This window comes from Apium graveolens, chromosome 7 (assembly GCF_009905375.1).
Source record: "Apium graveolens cultivar Ventura chromosome 7, ASM990537v1, whole genome shotgun sequence".
Taxonomy (NCBI): Eukaryota; Viridiplantae; Streptophyta; class Magnoliopsida; order Apiales; family Apiaceae; genus Apium; species Apium graveolens.
In genome coordinates this window covers 106,175,301-106,189,227 of record NC_133653.1, presented here as the reverse complement: position 1 = coordinate 106,189,227, position 13,927 = coordinate 106,175,301, and positions in this window count along the sequence as shown.

Genomic DNA, 13,927 nt, shown 5'->3' with positions numbered 1-13,927 from the left:
CCTTGGCAGCCAATTTATGATCACTTTCGATTACTAGGGCGGCCTGAACTACAGAGGGATATATCTTGAGCTGCAAAGCTACAACCCCACTACGGATTTCTGGTTTTAATCCTTGCTGAAACCTTTTCACTTTTTGAGCTTCAGTACTCACATACATGGGTACCAATCGGGCCAATTCTGTAAACTTGGCCTCGTACTCGGCCACACTCTTTTCATCCTGCTTCAGCTCCAAAACTCAACCTCCAGTTGACTTTGCAAACAATCCCGAAAATATTTTTCCAGAAATAATTTTGTAAACCTGGTTCAAGAAACAGGACCTTCTCCTTCCAAGGCACGAGTGGATTCCCACCAATATTTTGCTTCACCCTTCAAAAAATAACTTGCATAGTCTGACTTAAGATTATCACATACTTGCATGAGGGTGAAAGCTTTCTCCATTTCCTTTAGCCAAGTTCTGGCAGCAACTGGGTCCACATCGCCCTTAAACTCTAGGGGTTTTACCGACTAAAAAGATTTAAAACTCACAGTTTGACTCACTTTTCTTTGCTGAGGTTGCTGCTGAAGTTGCAGCTGTTGCTGTTAAATTTGTTGTTGTTGCTGCTGAATGAACTGCTGATGTTGTTGCAGAAATTGCTGCTGCTGCTGAAATTTTTCTTGCTGCTGAGCCATTTGATTAGACTGTTTGCGTAGCAAATCTAACAACTCACCCATAACTGGGGCCCCTTCAAAAGCTCTACTAGAGAAATTAGACGGGATATTCTTCTTGGGTGACATTCTTCTGAAACATAACAAATGATTTTAGTTTAAAAGAATTGCCCCTGGGTAGCAACATTTTCATGTGCCAAGAGAATGTTGCCACGATAAAATTCCCATCCTTATTTAGTTGGGGTCCGACCGTAATGAGTGGCTAGATTTAATAAAATCAGCAACAATAAAAATAACAACAATAATAACAGCGTGAAACTAGCAGCATACGCCAATTCTTAATACAACCGCTAACTAATATCGCAACCTACTAATTGAATTCACATGATCGAACTCGTTTTCGTGGAAGGAATATCTAGAAATCTCAATCAACCATTATCAATGGCACCTATACCAGGGAGACACACTAAAGATCAGGGCAGTTTCAGGATCCTCAAAATATGCCAGGGTTACACCTTCGAACCCTCGAGTAGACTCTTAAACTTGTTCCTCTAGATGTGAGTTGCTGATTCACACCCTATACACCAATTCTACACTTTTCCAACTCTATTACTAACCTAAATCAGGGACTTAAACCTGTAGCTCTGATACCAACCTGTGACGGCCTCAACCCCATGGTCAGGAGTTGACGTCACTAACAATGTCAAAGTACGAATATAATACAATCAACTCATTTTTTTATTTCAATATAAACAACCCCTTCTCAAGATCTTTTCCAGGTTCAAGTATAATTTAGGTTACACACTTATTACAAACTAACTTATTTAAAACAACTTGACATTTCTAACTTTCTACAGCAACTCACAAACCACACCTGGTCTGACATAACACACTCAGAGGAGCTCAACATAGGTGGAACAGGAAACTAGCCCTTACCAAGACAACACAATCTCCTAGGCATATGCAATGTGAAAATACACAAAATATTTGCAAGAGTGAGCGATCAATCGCTCCATAGTACCATTATTTGAATAAACAATCAAAATAGTTTATGGTAAGAAACTATAGGAACATAAATCATAACTCGTTTATAAAACAAGTAAAACAGATGAAAATCGACGAAAACTGGATATCAATAGCTAGCATGCTCTATATAACATCTCATTAATTGTGCTGTGTAAATACCAGAGTTCAATTTTAGCATGCTACTTTCCTTTTTAAATCCTCCATTCCATTACAGGAACCATAAAACCATTTGTCCCGTTATGGGGACCCAAAATTATTTGTTCCGTTACGGGAACCCTAAAATCTCATTCAGATATAAAAGTATTGGATGATCCCTGGTGAGATAGCTGATCAGGCTATCTCCATAGGACAACTCTATCTTGGCCATCCTATGAAATTTGTTCCGGAACTCAGAGACTAGCTAGGTCCCTGTCACGCTGGGTTGGTGGTTATAATAGGGTACGTAACCACCTCGCCTCCTACGCTATCTTCCTGGCCGTTACGGGCCCTTGCGCACACTCATCCAATTATTTGATCAATTTTTATCCAGCTTTCCAAACCACTTACCTATCTCTTTTCAAAACAATTCTATCACAGCACACTTTCCAAAACATTTTCATTTTATTCAAAGTTTAGAGATAGGTACTTTTATAAGTTACTTTTCCCCCAAAACACAAGTTAACAAAACAATTGGAACAAAGGGGATACGTAACTTAATCCGTTCTGTTCCAGTACGTAATTCAAATCAATAATTATTCATATATTGCTAAACCATAAAGATATGGTCAGGGGTACTTACCTCAATAAGCTTTAACAACTATTACTGGTTGGCTTTGCACTGACCGAGATGCTAGGGATTTCGACTGGAACCTACAGGAACCGAAATACCCTAAATTAGACGTTCGAACATGCTTGGCTTATCCTCATTAACAGTCTACCCGTACATTAACAAAACCTAACTCGTAACATACTTCATATTATAATACACGTATCAATTTGGGTTCATGTCCTCGAAAGTCGGTTCGGTGTTCGTTTCCAGAAAATACGTATACTCGTCATTTTATGAAATTAGGGTTATCGGTTTTGGCAAAATATTTCATCACAACACATAATCAGGTTTCTTATAAAGTATTTATATATAATCGCTCGACGTTCCGATAATCAAAGGATACAACCCCGTATTTCCGTAATTTGATTTTTCGAAAATCGGGCAGCACTTCCTTTATTTATCGGACTACCACGTCGAACAACTCGATGTCAAATCAATAACATAATCCTCACAATCCCATTTTTACATGTCCCAACCACCAATTCAAACCAACAATATAAATCAAAATCCATAAATTCCCAAATTGCAATTCAATTATAATTATTAATTATTATTCGTGTGTTATATTCTGAATTCGTATTTTTATTTATTCGTAGGACATAGAGATATTCATCATAGTCCACCGTCGGCTCGCCGAGGCTCATCGCCGATGGCGGTAAATTTCGCGGGTACCCGATAAATCCGGATTTCCGACACGAGTTCTGCCAGTTAAAATATTCTCGTAAACAATTAATTTCAGAAATTCACTCGAATCTTACTAAAATAATTTGAAATAATATGATATTTATTTAAAATTTTCAGAAAAATATCCAAGTAATCCAATCAAAAATCCATTAGAACAAACATAACCAAATTCAGTAAATCCTGAACCAATAACAGCGTAGCAACATAATACAAGCCACGTAAAGGACACGCGCCCCGTCACCCAGCCGGAAAACAACCCAACGGCGATCGGAGCAAAAATCAAAATCGGAAAACACAACACAGCAAAAGGCAACTCCAATTATTTTACTACCACCGAACCATCTCCTACACACACATACACACACACATATATATATATATATATATGTATGGCAGAAAGAACAAGTCAAGGCAGCAATTTACCGAAACAAGTAACAGGCGGAACTCGAACAAAGATAGCCGGGAAGAAAACGAGAAAACGGAGGGAGAGAGATTGATAGAGAGAGAAAAGAGGATCGAGAGGGAGAAAGAGAGATTAGAGAGAGCAGAAGAGAGATGAAACGCGTGAGGTGAGAGCGAGAGAATTGAGAGAGAGAGAGTGGAAAGACTGTGAATTGAGGTGGGGATGAAACGGGTTAAACCCAATTAATTGCCTGGCCCCCTTTTTTATTTTATTTATATCGGGAGAACCCTCAATTTAGACACCGCAAATTTTAGAATTTAACGAGAATTTAGTAGATAAAATACTTCGAAACTCACGGAAATAGTTTTAAAATCCCAAAGTAAATAAAAGTAGTAATAGTTAAATTGTTTATAATTTTTAACCCATTTTTGAAATGCAACTCGTATCCATATTTATCAATTAAAAGAAACGACACACGGGTCAAATTAATCCCAAAAATCTCCGAACAAATTTTAAAATTCTCGAAATATTCTAAACTAAATAAAATATGAATTTCGTAATTTTTGAAGAATTCTAGAATTAAATATTGATTTTACCATTAAATAAAATCAGAAAATTATTAAAAGATAAATAATCAATAAAATATTGATTTCCAAATTTTATATAAAATTATAAAGAGACAAAAATAATTTTAGAGATAATCCAGGTATTTATGGAAATAAGTCTTTAATAAAACCACTTTTAAATATAAAAACAAAACAACACAGTTCACAAACAATTACTCAAATGAATTCCGAACACCAATAACCACTTATAACTCAACTCAAAAAAATCTCCAGCTGATAAAACCCATACACATATTTATTTAATAATTACACATTTAAATAATGCAGAAATGTACGAGTTGTTATAGTAGCTCAACAGTCCATTCATAAAGATTCATCCCTTTCAGAATCACCACAACATGTTACAGTAACTGAAGTTCTGCAAGATTTTGAAGCTCCAATTTATTTATCTACAATACTTGAAGATGTGGAGATAATTGCTGAAAGTGTTGAAGCTTCTGAAGCCACTTGATCAATTTCTCATCCTATTCTACATACTGAAGCTGAAGATAAAATTCAGAAATTAGTGCAAGATCCAGCTGTAATTGAAGAATCTAATGATGGTAAAGAAACTCATGTATCTAATACTATGTTATAACTTGAGAATGATCTTTTCTTTCCTGAAGATATGCCTATGCATGTTCGACAACAGAAATTGACAGAGTTAGATGCTAAGAAGAAGCAGGATTATTCTGATAATCTCTGGAATGCTTATTTGAAAGATTCCATATATCTTATTTCCAGAACTCGAGCTGTTGAACATCTGGAAATAGCTGAACAGAAGATTACAAATCCTGATGTGCTGAATCATTTGAAAGCATCTACTTTGGTTGTCAGATCCTTACATACAGCTCATGAAGCAACAACCACTCAAATCAATCAGATTAAAGAATCATTGATTGCTTCAAAGCTGCTTACTCATCAGGAAATTCAGAAACAAATTTCACCAATAGTTACCAGACAAATTTCAATTGAAGCGAGTCATGCTAGATTGGAAGCACATCAAGCTCAAATGTCCGATCAACTTACTGAAGTACAGAATTCAATGGAGCTGATTCTTTCTCTACTACTTGGCGATGATGCTAAAAAGGGGGAGAAAATTGATAAATCTAAATGCAAACAGTTGTCATTGATAAGTACTGCATATGAAAATTCTGATGGAGGTAATAAGGAGGAACAGAAGGAGATTAGAAGAAGAAGCAAGAGGAATGACATAAAAGTTGAAGAATTGACTGTGACTACTAAAATGCAAAAATCTTCACACTATATTCTACAAAAATCCAAAGATTCAATTATTTGATTCCGAAGTAAGTAGAAGATATTTGTAAAGGAAAATCTTGGAGTTGATCTTGAACAGCTAAGGAAAATAGAGGAAGACTTTAAAAATTCTATGAAGACAGCAAATGTTGATATTGCTGTTAATTCTCAAGCACTTTATGAAGATGAACCTTCTAACAGACCAACTAAAGATATAGTTATAAGGGAAATCAGTCAGGCAGAAGGTGAAAGATCTCTCAGATCACAAGCTATTGGAACAGCTGACATGAAGCTTAAAGGAAAGGTGAAGATAGAAGAAAAGTCAAAGAATTTCAAAGACTAAAAGCCAAAGCTGAAGAAAATATTATCGAAGCAGAAATCATTCAAGCTGATGATTAAAGGAAGATTTCTGGAAGCATTCTGAGCTGAGAAAGTGGAGTTAACCTCTGACATTGCTCAAGTTAAAGAAACAGTTTATGATAAAGAGTTAAAGTCTGATACTCACTGAAGCAACATTGAATATGCATACTTGGTTCCTGCATTTAGATAGTTTTGACATCATCAATTAGAACTTGTCCATAATTCCATAATGAATAAGTAGGGGGAGATTGTTAGGAGCAATTAATGATATCAAACAGAATCTATCAGAAGCATCAACGGATGATGATTATAAGCATCAACGGATGATGATTATAAGCATCAACGGATGATGAGTATAAGCATCAACAGATGATGACAACATCGACGGATGTTGGTATTCGATGGATGATGATGTCAATGGATGATGATATCAGTATTTGTCATATCAGTTGATCTTTGAAGAGGAAAAATAAACATGAATTTCAATTCGGTGGAGGACTTTATCTCAGAAGCAATAGTATAGGTTTCCTTGTTGTTAATAGAATAAGATTCCTTATACATTGGTATATGTGCTCTATAAAAGCATAGTTTAGGTTCATGCCATATGCATTGTGATATTATTATATCTTTCACATAACCTAGCAGCTCTCAAGGATATTTGTTCATCCTTTCGAGAAAGTACTTGTGTAATAAGTTTTTATAAGATTTATATAAAAACTGTTTGATTATGTTGAAGCATTATCTAGTTGATTGCATTAACTGTATTCACCCCCTCTACAGTTGATTAAGGGCCTAACGTTAACGGGTATGATATTTTAAATTTACGTTTTAACTAAATAATCACCAAAATACTATAGCCCGCCAGATACTTTTGTCCAGTATATCAGTTTTTTAAAAAATTGGACAATTATGTTATTTCGGGTAGTGTATCATGGGTGATAAAGGTCTAATACGCAACTTGCAAATGCGTATCACGACTAATACGATATACGAAATTGTGTATCATCCTCATATTGTAGACGCTTTAACGTGTAGGTTTGGTATTTTGGGCCAAATGTTTAGAATGTGGCCATGAAAAGTGAAAATGTGGTATTTTGTTGACAAGTCTAGTTGAATAAGACAATAATGTTCAAATTTATAATAACTTTTTTGTTTAAAAAGAAAATATTGATTTTATTATAATTTTAAATTTAAAGTTGTATTTTCATATTATTGTACTATATTTGTTGAACACTTGTTTAAGTAAATGAATATAAAATTAAAAAAAACAAAATAATTGTATAAACCAATAATATTTTAATTTGTAATTTTTTTTTTGAAATCTTAAAGAAAACTGCATTTAGAAATTTAAAGTAATTGTACATAAATGTCCAGTACTTATAACATATGACATAAATAAATTATTGGATTAATAAGGAAAGAGGAAATTGGTACAACACTTTTTGGAGGAAATCGCTGAAATAAAGGGAAATATGCTGAGATTTAGGCCTGATTGTTGACCATTCGTAATAACTGTATACGCCCGACTCGCCGGAATCCGGTGGCAAGCAAGGCTGTGTTTGGACTGAATTTGTAAGGTGCTCGAGATATAATGACAGAATAATTCCTATTCAATCGTAGGCATGCTCGAACGATCTCACAGAGTGCTTCTAGTCGATGATTAGTAGAGAAAATATCTGTGTAACCCCTGCAAATGGCCTACATATCATATATTTATAGGAATCAAGTCATTACGTAGTTCTATTAGCCTTAGGACTCCCCTTTTGATGGGCTTACCACGTTTTCCCGAGCCCATGACTGCCCTCAATCCTTATCCAGCTTTGTTTAGGTTAAATTAAGAGAGTCCTACTCCTAATACACCACTAACCCTTATTTATCCTTTTTATCATTGTATTTATCCATTAAATATATGCATATTCCATACATATATCGTATAAATCCATTTATAAGTAGTTGTAAGTTGCTAGGAGTCGTATCCATCTTGTTGTCTTTAGAGTTCGTTTTTAACAAGAACACTGCTTCTACAGGCCTCTTACCATTATCAGAATAGCCCAGCTAAGTGCCCTTCTCCGAATACCTTGGTGTCTTAGCATATTACAGAGACCCTGGGGTATTAAGTAACCACTAAGTATGCTCATACCTCCCTGTTGCTAATAACCCTTCAGACAGGAAATCAGCATCTTCCTTATACCCCCCACAATAGTAATCCATTCGGGTCCAATACCCCCTGCTTTGACATTCACAAAGCCCAATTCTCCTTAACAACCCACCAAATACCCCTATGGGCCATAAATCCGGCCCACGACTGATTTCAGGCACAATAACTACCCCCCGGTTCCCCATAGTCATTGTATGCTTGGGGAACCTAAATGCTTCTCATTATCTAGTCCTATTAAATTTTCATAAGACCCTTTAGAATATACCGTGTACAGCCTCATGGCACCTTGCTCACGAATCCATGACAATACCCCTGATAGAAGACGTAAACTACCCTTACTCAACCTTTTTCCAATTCTCTATTATGTCGTAGGCTTTAGGGTCTTCTACGCATAATTCTATATACTTTAGGCTAGGAGGTTTTGGGATAATTCCCCTTTATTCATTATGCTCCTACTCCCCAAACCCTCATTTTCTGGCCGAGCGTATAATATAATCCCGATAATCCAATATTATCCCCCTGATCTTATTACAACATTTAAATTTATGTCCTTGTTAATCCATAATCCTTTTTAATTCAGAGTCCTTGTAATAAGTAAATTCTTTATTAAAAATTCAAAAAATATCTCAAAACCACACCTAAACCTACTCTTTCTCCTGGGAAACAATCATCATTAAAACCTCCAAGTCTATCTACGTGCACACGATAATCAATAATTCCATTCACTTATTCCCCTTACCCTTTCAACTTCTCGTATATATATATATATATATATATATATAAACCATACAACTCCCTTTGTTTGTTTTTCTAATCGACATATCACATAGGGAAGGAATAGAGAGAGTAGTGTGAGAAGAGAGAAAATCTCCCAACCCTTTTAACTTCGATCCTGGAGAAATCAGAGACGGAATAAGTCTTTGTTCAAGCTCAGAGCCCTCAATCAAGCTTTTTCTCCTCCTTGTTTGAAAGGTAAAGGTCGTTCATCTTCCTATCTTCGATTTGCACACACACACACATATATATATATATATATATATTTATACACGTATATACGCATACATACACCCATGTGTTTGCATAGATGGATGAAATATTAACTCATTACATGCTTAATATCGATTTCATTAATCACTGGTCGTCTAATGCATGCTTGAATCCGTATAGTTATTCTTCGTTTGGCCGTTTATTTCCGAGGTAGCGAAGATCGGCCGGAATTGGCCCTGTTTTGTGATGACCGTTCGCCTTCTTCTGTCTCTTTCTTTCTTTTCCTTTTTTTATATGCATGAACTAATTAGCTGTTTATTCCTTTTGTGGTTTCATATTTTTTTATTCCGTATGCCGTAGATCTAAGATCGTAAGTGACTTCGATCAATCTTCATAACCTAGATTGGCGTTAGACCCGTAGGTTTTTATACTGTTAAGTGGCATTTATGTTCTTAGAAAGTCCTATAAAGGCTTGAATTGATGTTTTATACTCGAGTTATTTGTGTATTTGATGTATTTTTGTAGTGTTTTTGCATTTCAGGCATAAATAAGGGATCGAGGAGATTTAGCATTGCTATGGTGCTAAATTGGTGTTATGAATGTGTCTAGGATGGAAGCTCATGGAAAGCCATCTCAAACCAGTCAAGAAAATAAAAATCAGAACTTTTTTCTAGAATGTGAGCGCGCCCGCGCTGTAGTAGCGCGCGGCCGCGCCCGGTTGGCAGAAGTACATCGCGCCCGCGCTGTAGCAGAGCGCGGCCGCGCCAGGGCAAGAATTCAGAATCCTGTTTCAAGTACAAGAGTGATTTTCTGGACTTCTCTTCTAATTGGGATGCTATATAAAGACAACTTAAAGAAGTTTTTTATAACAAAGCTTAAGGAGAAGACATCAAGAAGACCTAGGAGCACAAATACAACCAAAGCGAAGATGATCTAGTTTATTCTTGTGATTCTTTGTTTTAATTTGTAATCTTGGATGCTAGTTTTCTTATTTGTTGAACCTATACTCTTGTTTAACGTACTTTGTTTATTATTCATTTTATAAAGACTTAGTTTATTATACCATGCTTTCATCGGAACCCACGGTGATGATGAGTTCGGTTATGGGCTAATCATTATCGTGGGGAGCGGATTTACTTATGGATTTCAATAGTTAAATTGTTTCGATACCTTAGTTTTTGGTGATTGTATGATATCCTAGTATTACTTGTGCTTATTCGTCTTATGAGCGTCGCGAACTTATAAGATAGCGTGTTAATCTCTATTGAAGCGAAAGTGAATATAGGGGTTTAGAACTTGCCATGCTAGCATAGGTTCATGTATTTGATATGCATGATTTGTAGGTAATTTTAACCATCTTACTTGCCCTATGTAATCACGATAGAAAACTTGTGTATTAAACTGTTATGTTGGCAAATTCTATAGACAAATAGGGTCTCAATATAATTGGTGTCTATTCAGCTTCTATCTCTTTGTGGATGTCTGGTAGTAGGATATCCGTACAACGAAAGTTGGTGTTTACTAGTTTCGTGTTATCTGATTAGTTGTCATCATCATTGTATGCTAAGGTTAAGAACAAAAAGGCTATTGAATGAAGTAGTAATGAAGTTAAAATCCCATATTTGTGTTATATAAGTAAATAAACCTTTTAATCTCTTAGTTAATTGCATGTTAGTTAATAATCTTAGTTATAAATAATCTCAACTTGTTATCATCTTAGCATTGAATAATAACCATACCATTGTTGCATAAGTACATTAGTTGAAATTAACCTAAACCAGTCTCTGTGGGAACGAACTAGAATTAATTCTATATTACTTGCGATCGCGTGTACTTGTGTAAATATTAGCGCGTGTTTTCGTCCTAACAATTTTTGGCGCCGCTGCCGAGGACTCGGTGTTAATTTTTAGTTTATGTGCTTGACATCAATGGTCGTTAAAGTTCATTAACTTGGATATCTTACTTACGTGTTTACTTGTTGCTTTTTCAGGTACTCTAGAGAGCGTTTATGCAAACGCGTTCTCGATCTCAAAAGTGAACACTGGATAAAGTGGAGGAAGAAGTTTTAGCGGATGAAGAAGTTCTTTTAAAAGAGGACAAAGTTGAAGAAGAAGATCTTATTGCAATAGGAGAACCAGAAGCAAATACAAAGGCTTTGATGGACTATTCTCAGCCAAAGATCAATGATATTCAGTCTAGCATTGTCAGACCAGCCATCACGGCTAACACTTTTGAAATCATGGCTAGCACGATTCAGATGGTGCATAATTCGGTTCAGTTTGGGGGTTCTCCGACGGAAGATCCCAATATGCATATTAAGGATTTCATCGAGATCTGTGACACTTTCAAATTCAACAAGGTCTCTGAAGATGCTATTAAGTTGAGGCTTTTCTCATTCTCTTAAGGGATAAAGCTAAGTGTTGGTTGCATTCTCTACCACCAGGATCTATCACCAAGTGGGAAGATCTTATTCAGAAGTTTCTCACTAAATTCTTCCCTATGGCGAAGACAACTGCAATCATGAATGCTCTTACTCAATTTGCGCAGCAATCGGGAGAATCTTTGTGTGGAGCTTGTGATCGTTATAGAGAGATGCTTAGAAAGTATCCTCATCATAGGATTCCTGACTGGATGATCATTAACTACTTTTATAGTGGTTTGGGTGCAACTTCTAGACCCATGCTTGATGCAGTATCAGATGGAGCCTTATGGGCTAAGAGGTACGATGAAGCTTATGATTTGATTGAACTGATGGCTTCTAATGAATACCAGAACCCTCCTCAGAGACTAACTCAAGAAAAAGTAACGGGAATTCTGGAGGTAGATGTAGCTACTGCTATAGCTGTTCAGCTTAAGGCTTTAACGATGAAGGTGGATTCTTTGGCTAATTAGGAGTTAATCAGATTACTAGTGTCTGTGAGCATTATGCCGGTGTGCATGAGATGGAGCAGTGTGCTATTTCTAGTGAATCAGCTCAGTTCATGAGCAACTTTCAGAGGTCTCAGTAACCAGTTCCAGCCACCTATCATCCCAGAAACCACAATCATCCTAACTTCAGCTGGAGCAACACTTAAAATATGGTGCAGTAGCCTTATCAGCAGTATGCAGCAAAACAATACAACCCTCCCGGTTTTCAGGAACCGCAATACGCACCAAGACAACAACTCCAATAATCTAATGAAAAATATGAATTGGAGGAGTTGAGGCTCAAGTGCTAGAGCCAAGCGGTTTCCATCAAGACCTTGAAAAATCAAATTGGGTAGATTGCCAATGCCTTGCTAAATCGACAACCTGGTACACTCTCTAGTGACACTAAAATGCCAGGCAAGAAGGAAGCAAAAGAGCGGGTTAAGGCAATTATAGTGAGGTCTGGGAAGGTAGTAAGCCAAGAAAAATCTCCAGTTCTAGAAGTTGAAGTTTTGGCTGAAGAAGAAATGCAGAAGGAAGCAGAAGTGGAACCAAGGAAGACAGCTATTGTTAACACTCCTCCTGAGGGTAATACAGGGGAGAAACAAATCTATCCTCCACCTCCTTTCCCTAAGATGCTGCAGAAGTAAAAGTTGGATAAGCAGTTTGTGAAGTTTCTGGAGGAGTTCAAGAAACTTCATATCAACGTACCTTTCGCTGAAGCTCTTGAATAGATGCCTAGCTATGCGAAGTTTATAAAAGGTATTCTCTCTCGGAAAGTGAAGCTCGATGAAATAGAGACAGTTGCTCTCACGGAGGAATGCGGTGTTGTGCTGCAACAGAAGTTGCCTCCGAAGCTTAAAGATCCTGGAAGCTTCACTATACCTTGCACCATCAAAAAAGTGTCATTCGACAAATGCTTGTGTGATTTGGGAGCTAGAATTAATCTGATGCCTTTGTCTGTCTTCAAGAAGTTGGACTTACCTGATCCAAAGCCTACTTATATGTCTTTACAGTTGGCCGATCGTTCTATTACATATCTACGAGGCATTGTGGAGAATGTTTTGGTCAAGGTGGACAAACTCATCTTTCCTGCTGATTTTGTAATTCTTGATTTTGAGGAGGATAAGAAGATTCCCATAATCTTGGGAAGACCATTCTTGGCTACTGGCCGAACCTTGATTGATATGCAGAAGGGTGAGCTCACTATGTGAGTACTGGATTAGGATGTGACGTTCAATGTTTTTAATGCCATGAAATTCCCTACTGATAATGAGGAGTACTTAAAAGTGGAATTGGTCGATTCTGTGGTTACTTCAGAACTTGATCAAATGCTAAGGTCTGATTCCTTAGAGAAGGCCTTGTTGGGGAATTCAGATAGCGAAGATGATAAAGATGATGAGCAGTTGCAATACTTGAATGCTTCTCCTTGTAAGCGAAGGCTGGATATGCCTTTTGAATCTCTTGGATTGGAGGAGCTGAATAAATCTCCAAAGCGCCTCAAGCCATCTACTGAGGAGGCTCCTACACTCGATCTTAAACCATTGCATGAACACTTAAGGTATGCCTTTTTAGGTGATGCATCTACTTTGCCTGTTATTATTGCATCTAACCTTTTAGTTAGTGATGAGGAAATACTCTTAAAAATTCTGAGAGAGTTCAAATCGGCAATTGGGTGGACTATAGCAGATATCAAGGGAATCAACCCTTCTTTTTGCATGCATAAAATTCTGCTAGAGGAAGGTAGCAAGCCTACTATTGAGCAGCAGAGAAGGCTAAATCCGATAATGAAAGAGGTGAAGAAGGAAATTCTCAAGTGGCTAGATGCAGGGATCATTTATCCTATTTTTGACAATTCTTGGGTGAGTCCAGTTTAGTGTGTGCCGAAGAAAGGAGGCATCACAGTTGTTTCTAATGAAAAGAATGAACTTATTCCTACATGAACAGTCATGGGGTGGAGAGTTTGCATGAATTACATGAAGCTGAACAAAGCCACAAGGAAGGATCACTTCCCTCTTCCTTTTATTGATTAGATGTTTGACATGTTGGCTGGGCATGAGTACTATTGTCTTCTGGATGGCTATTCA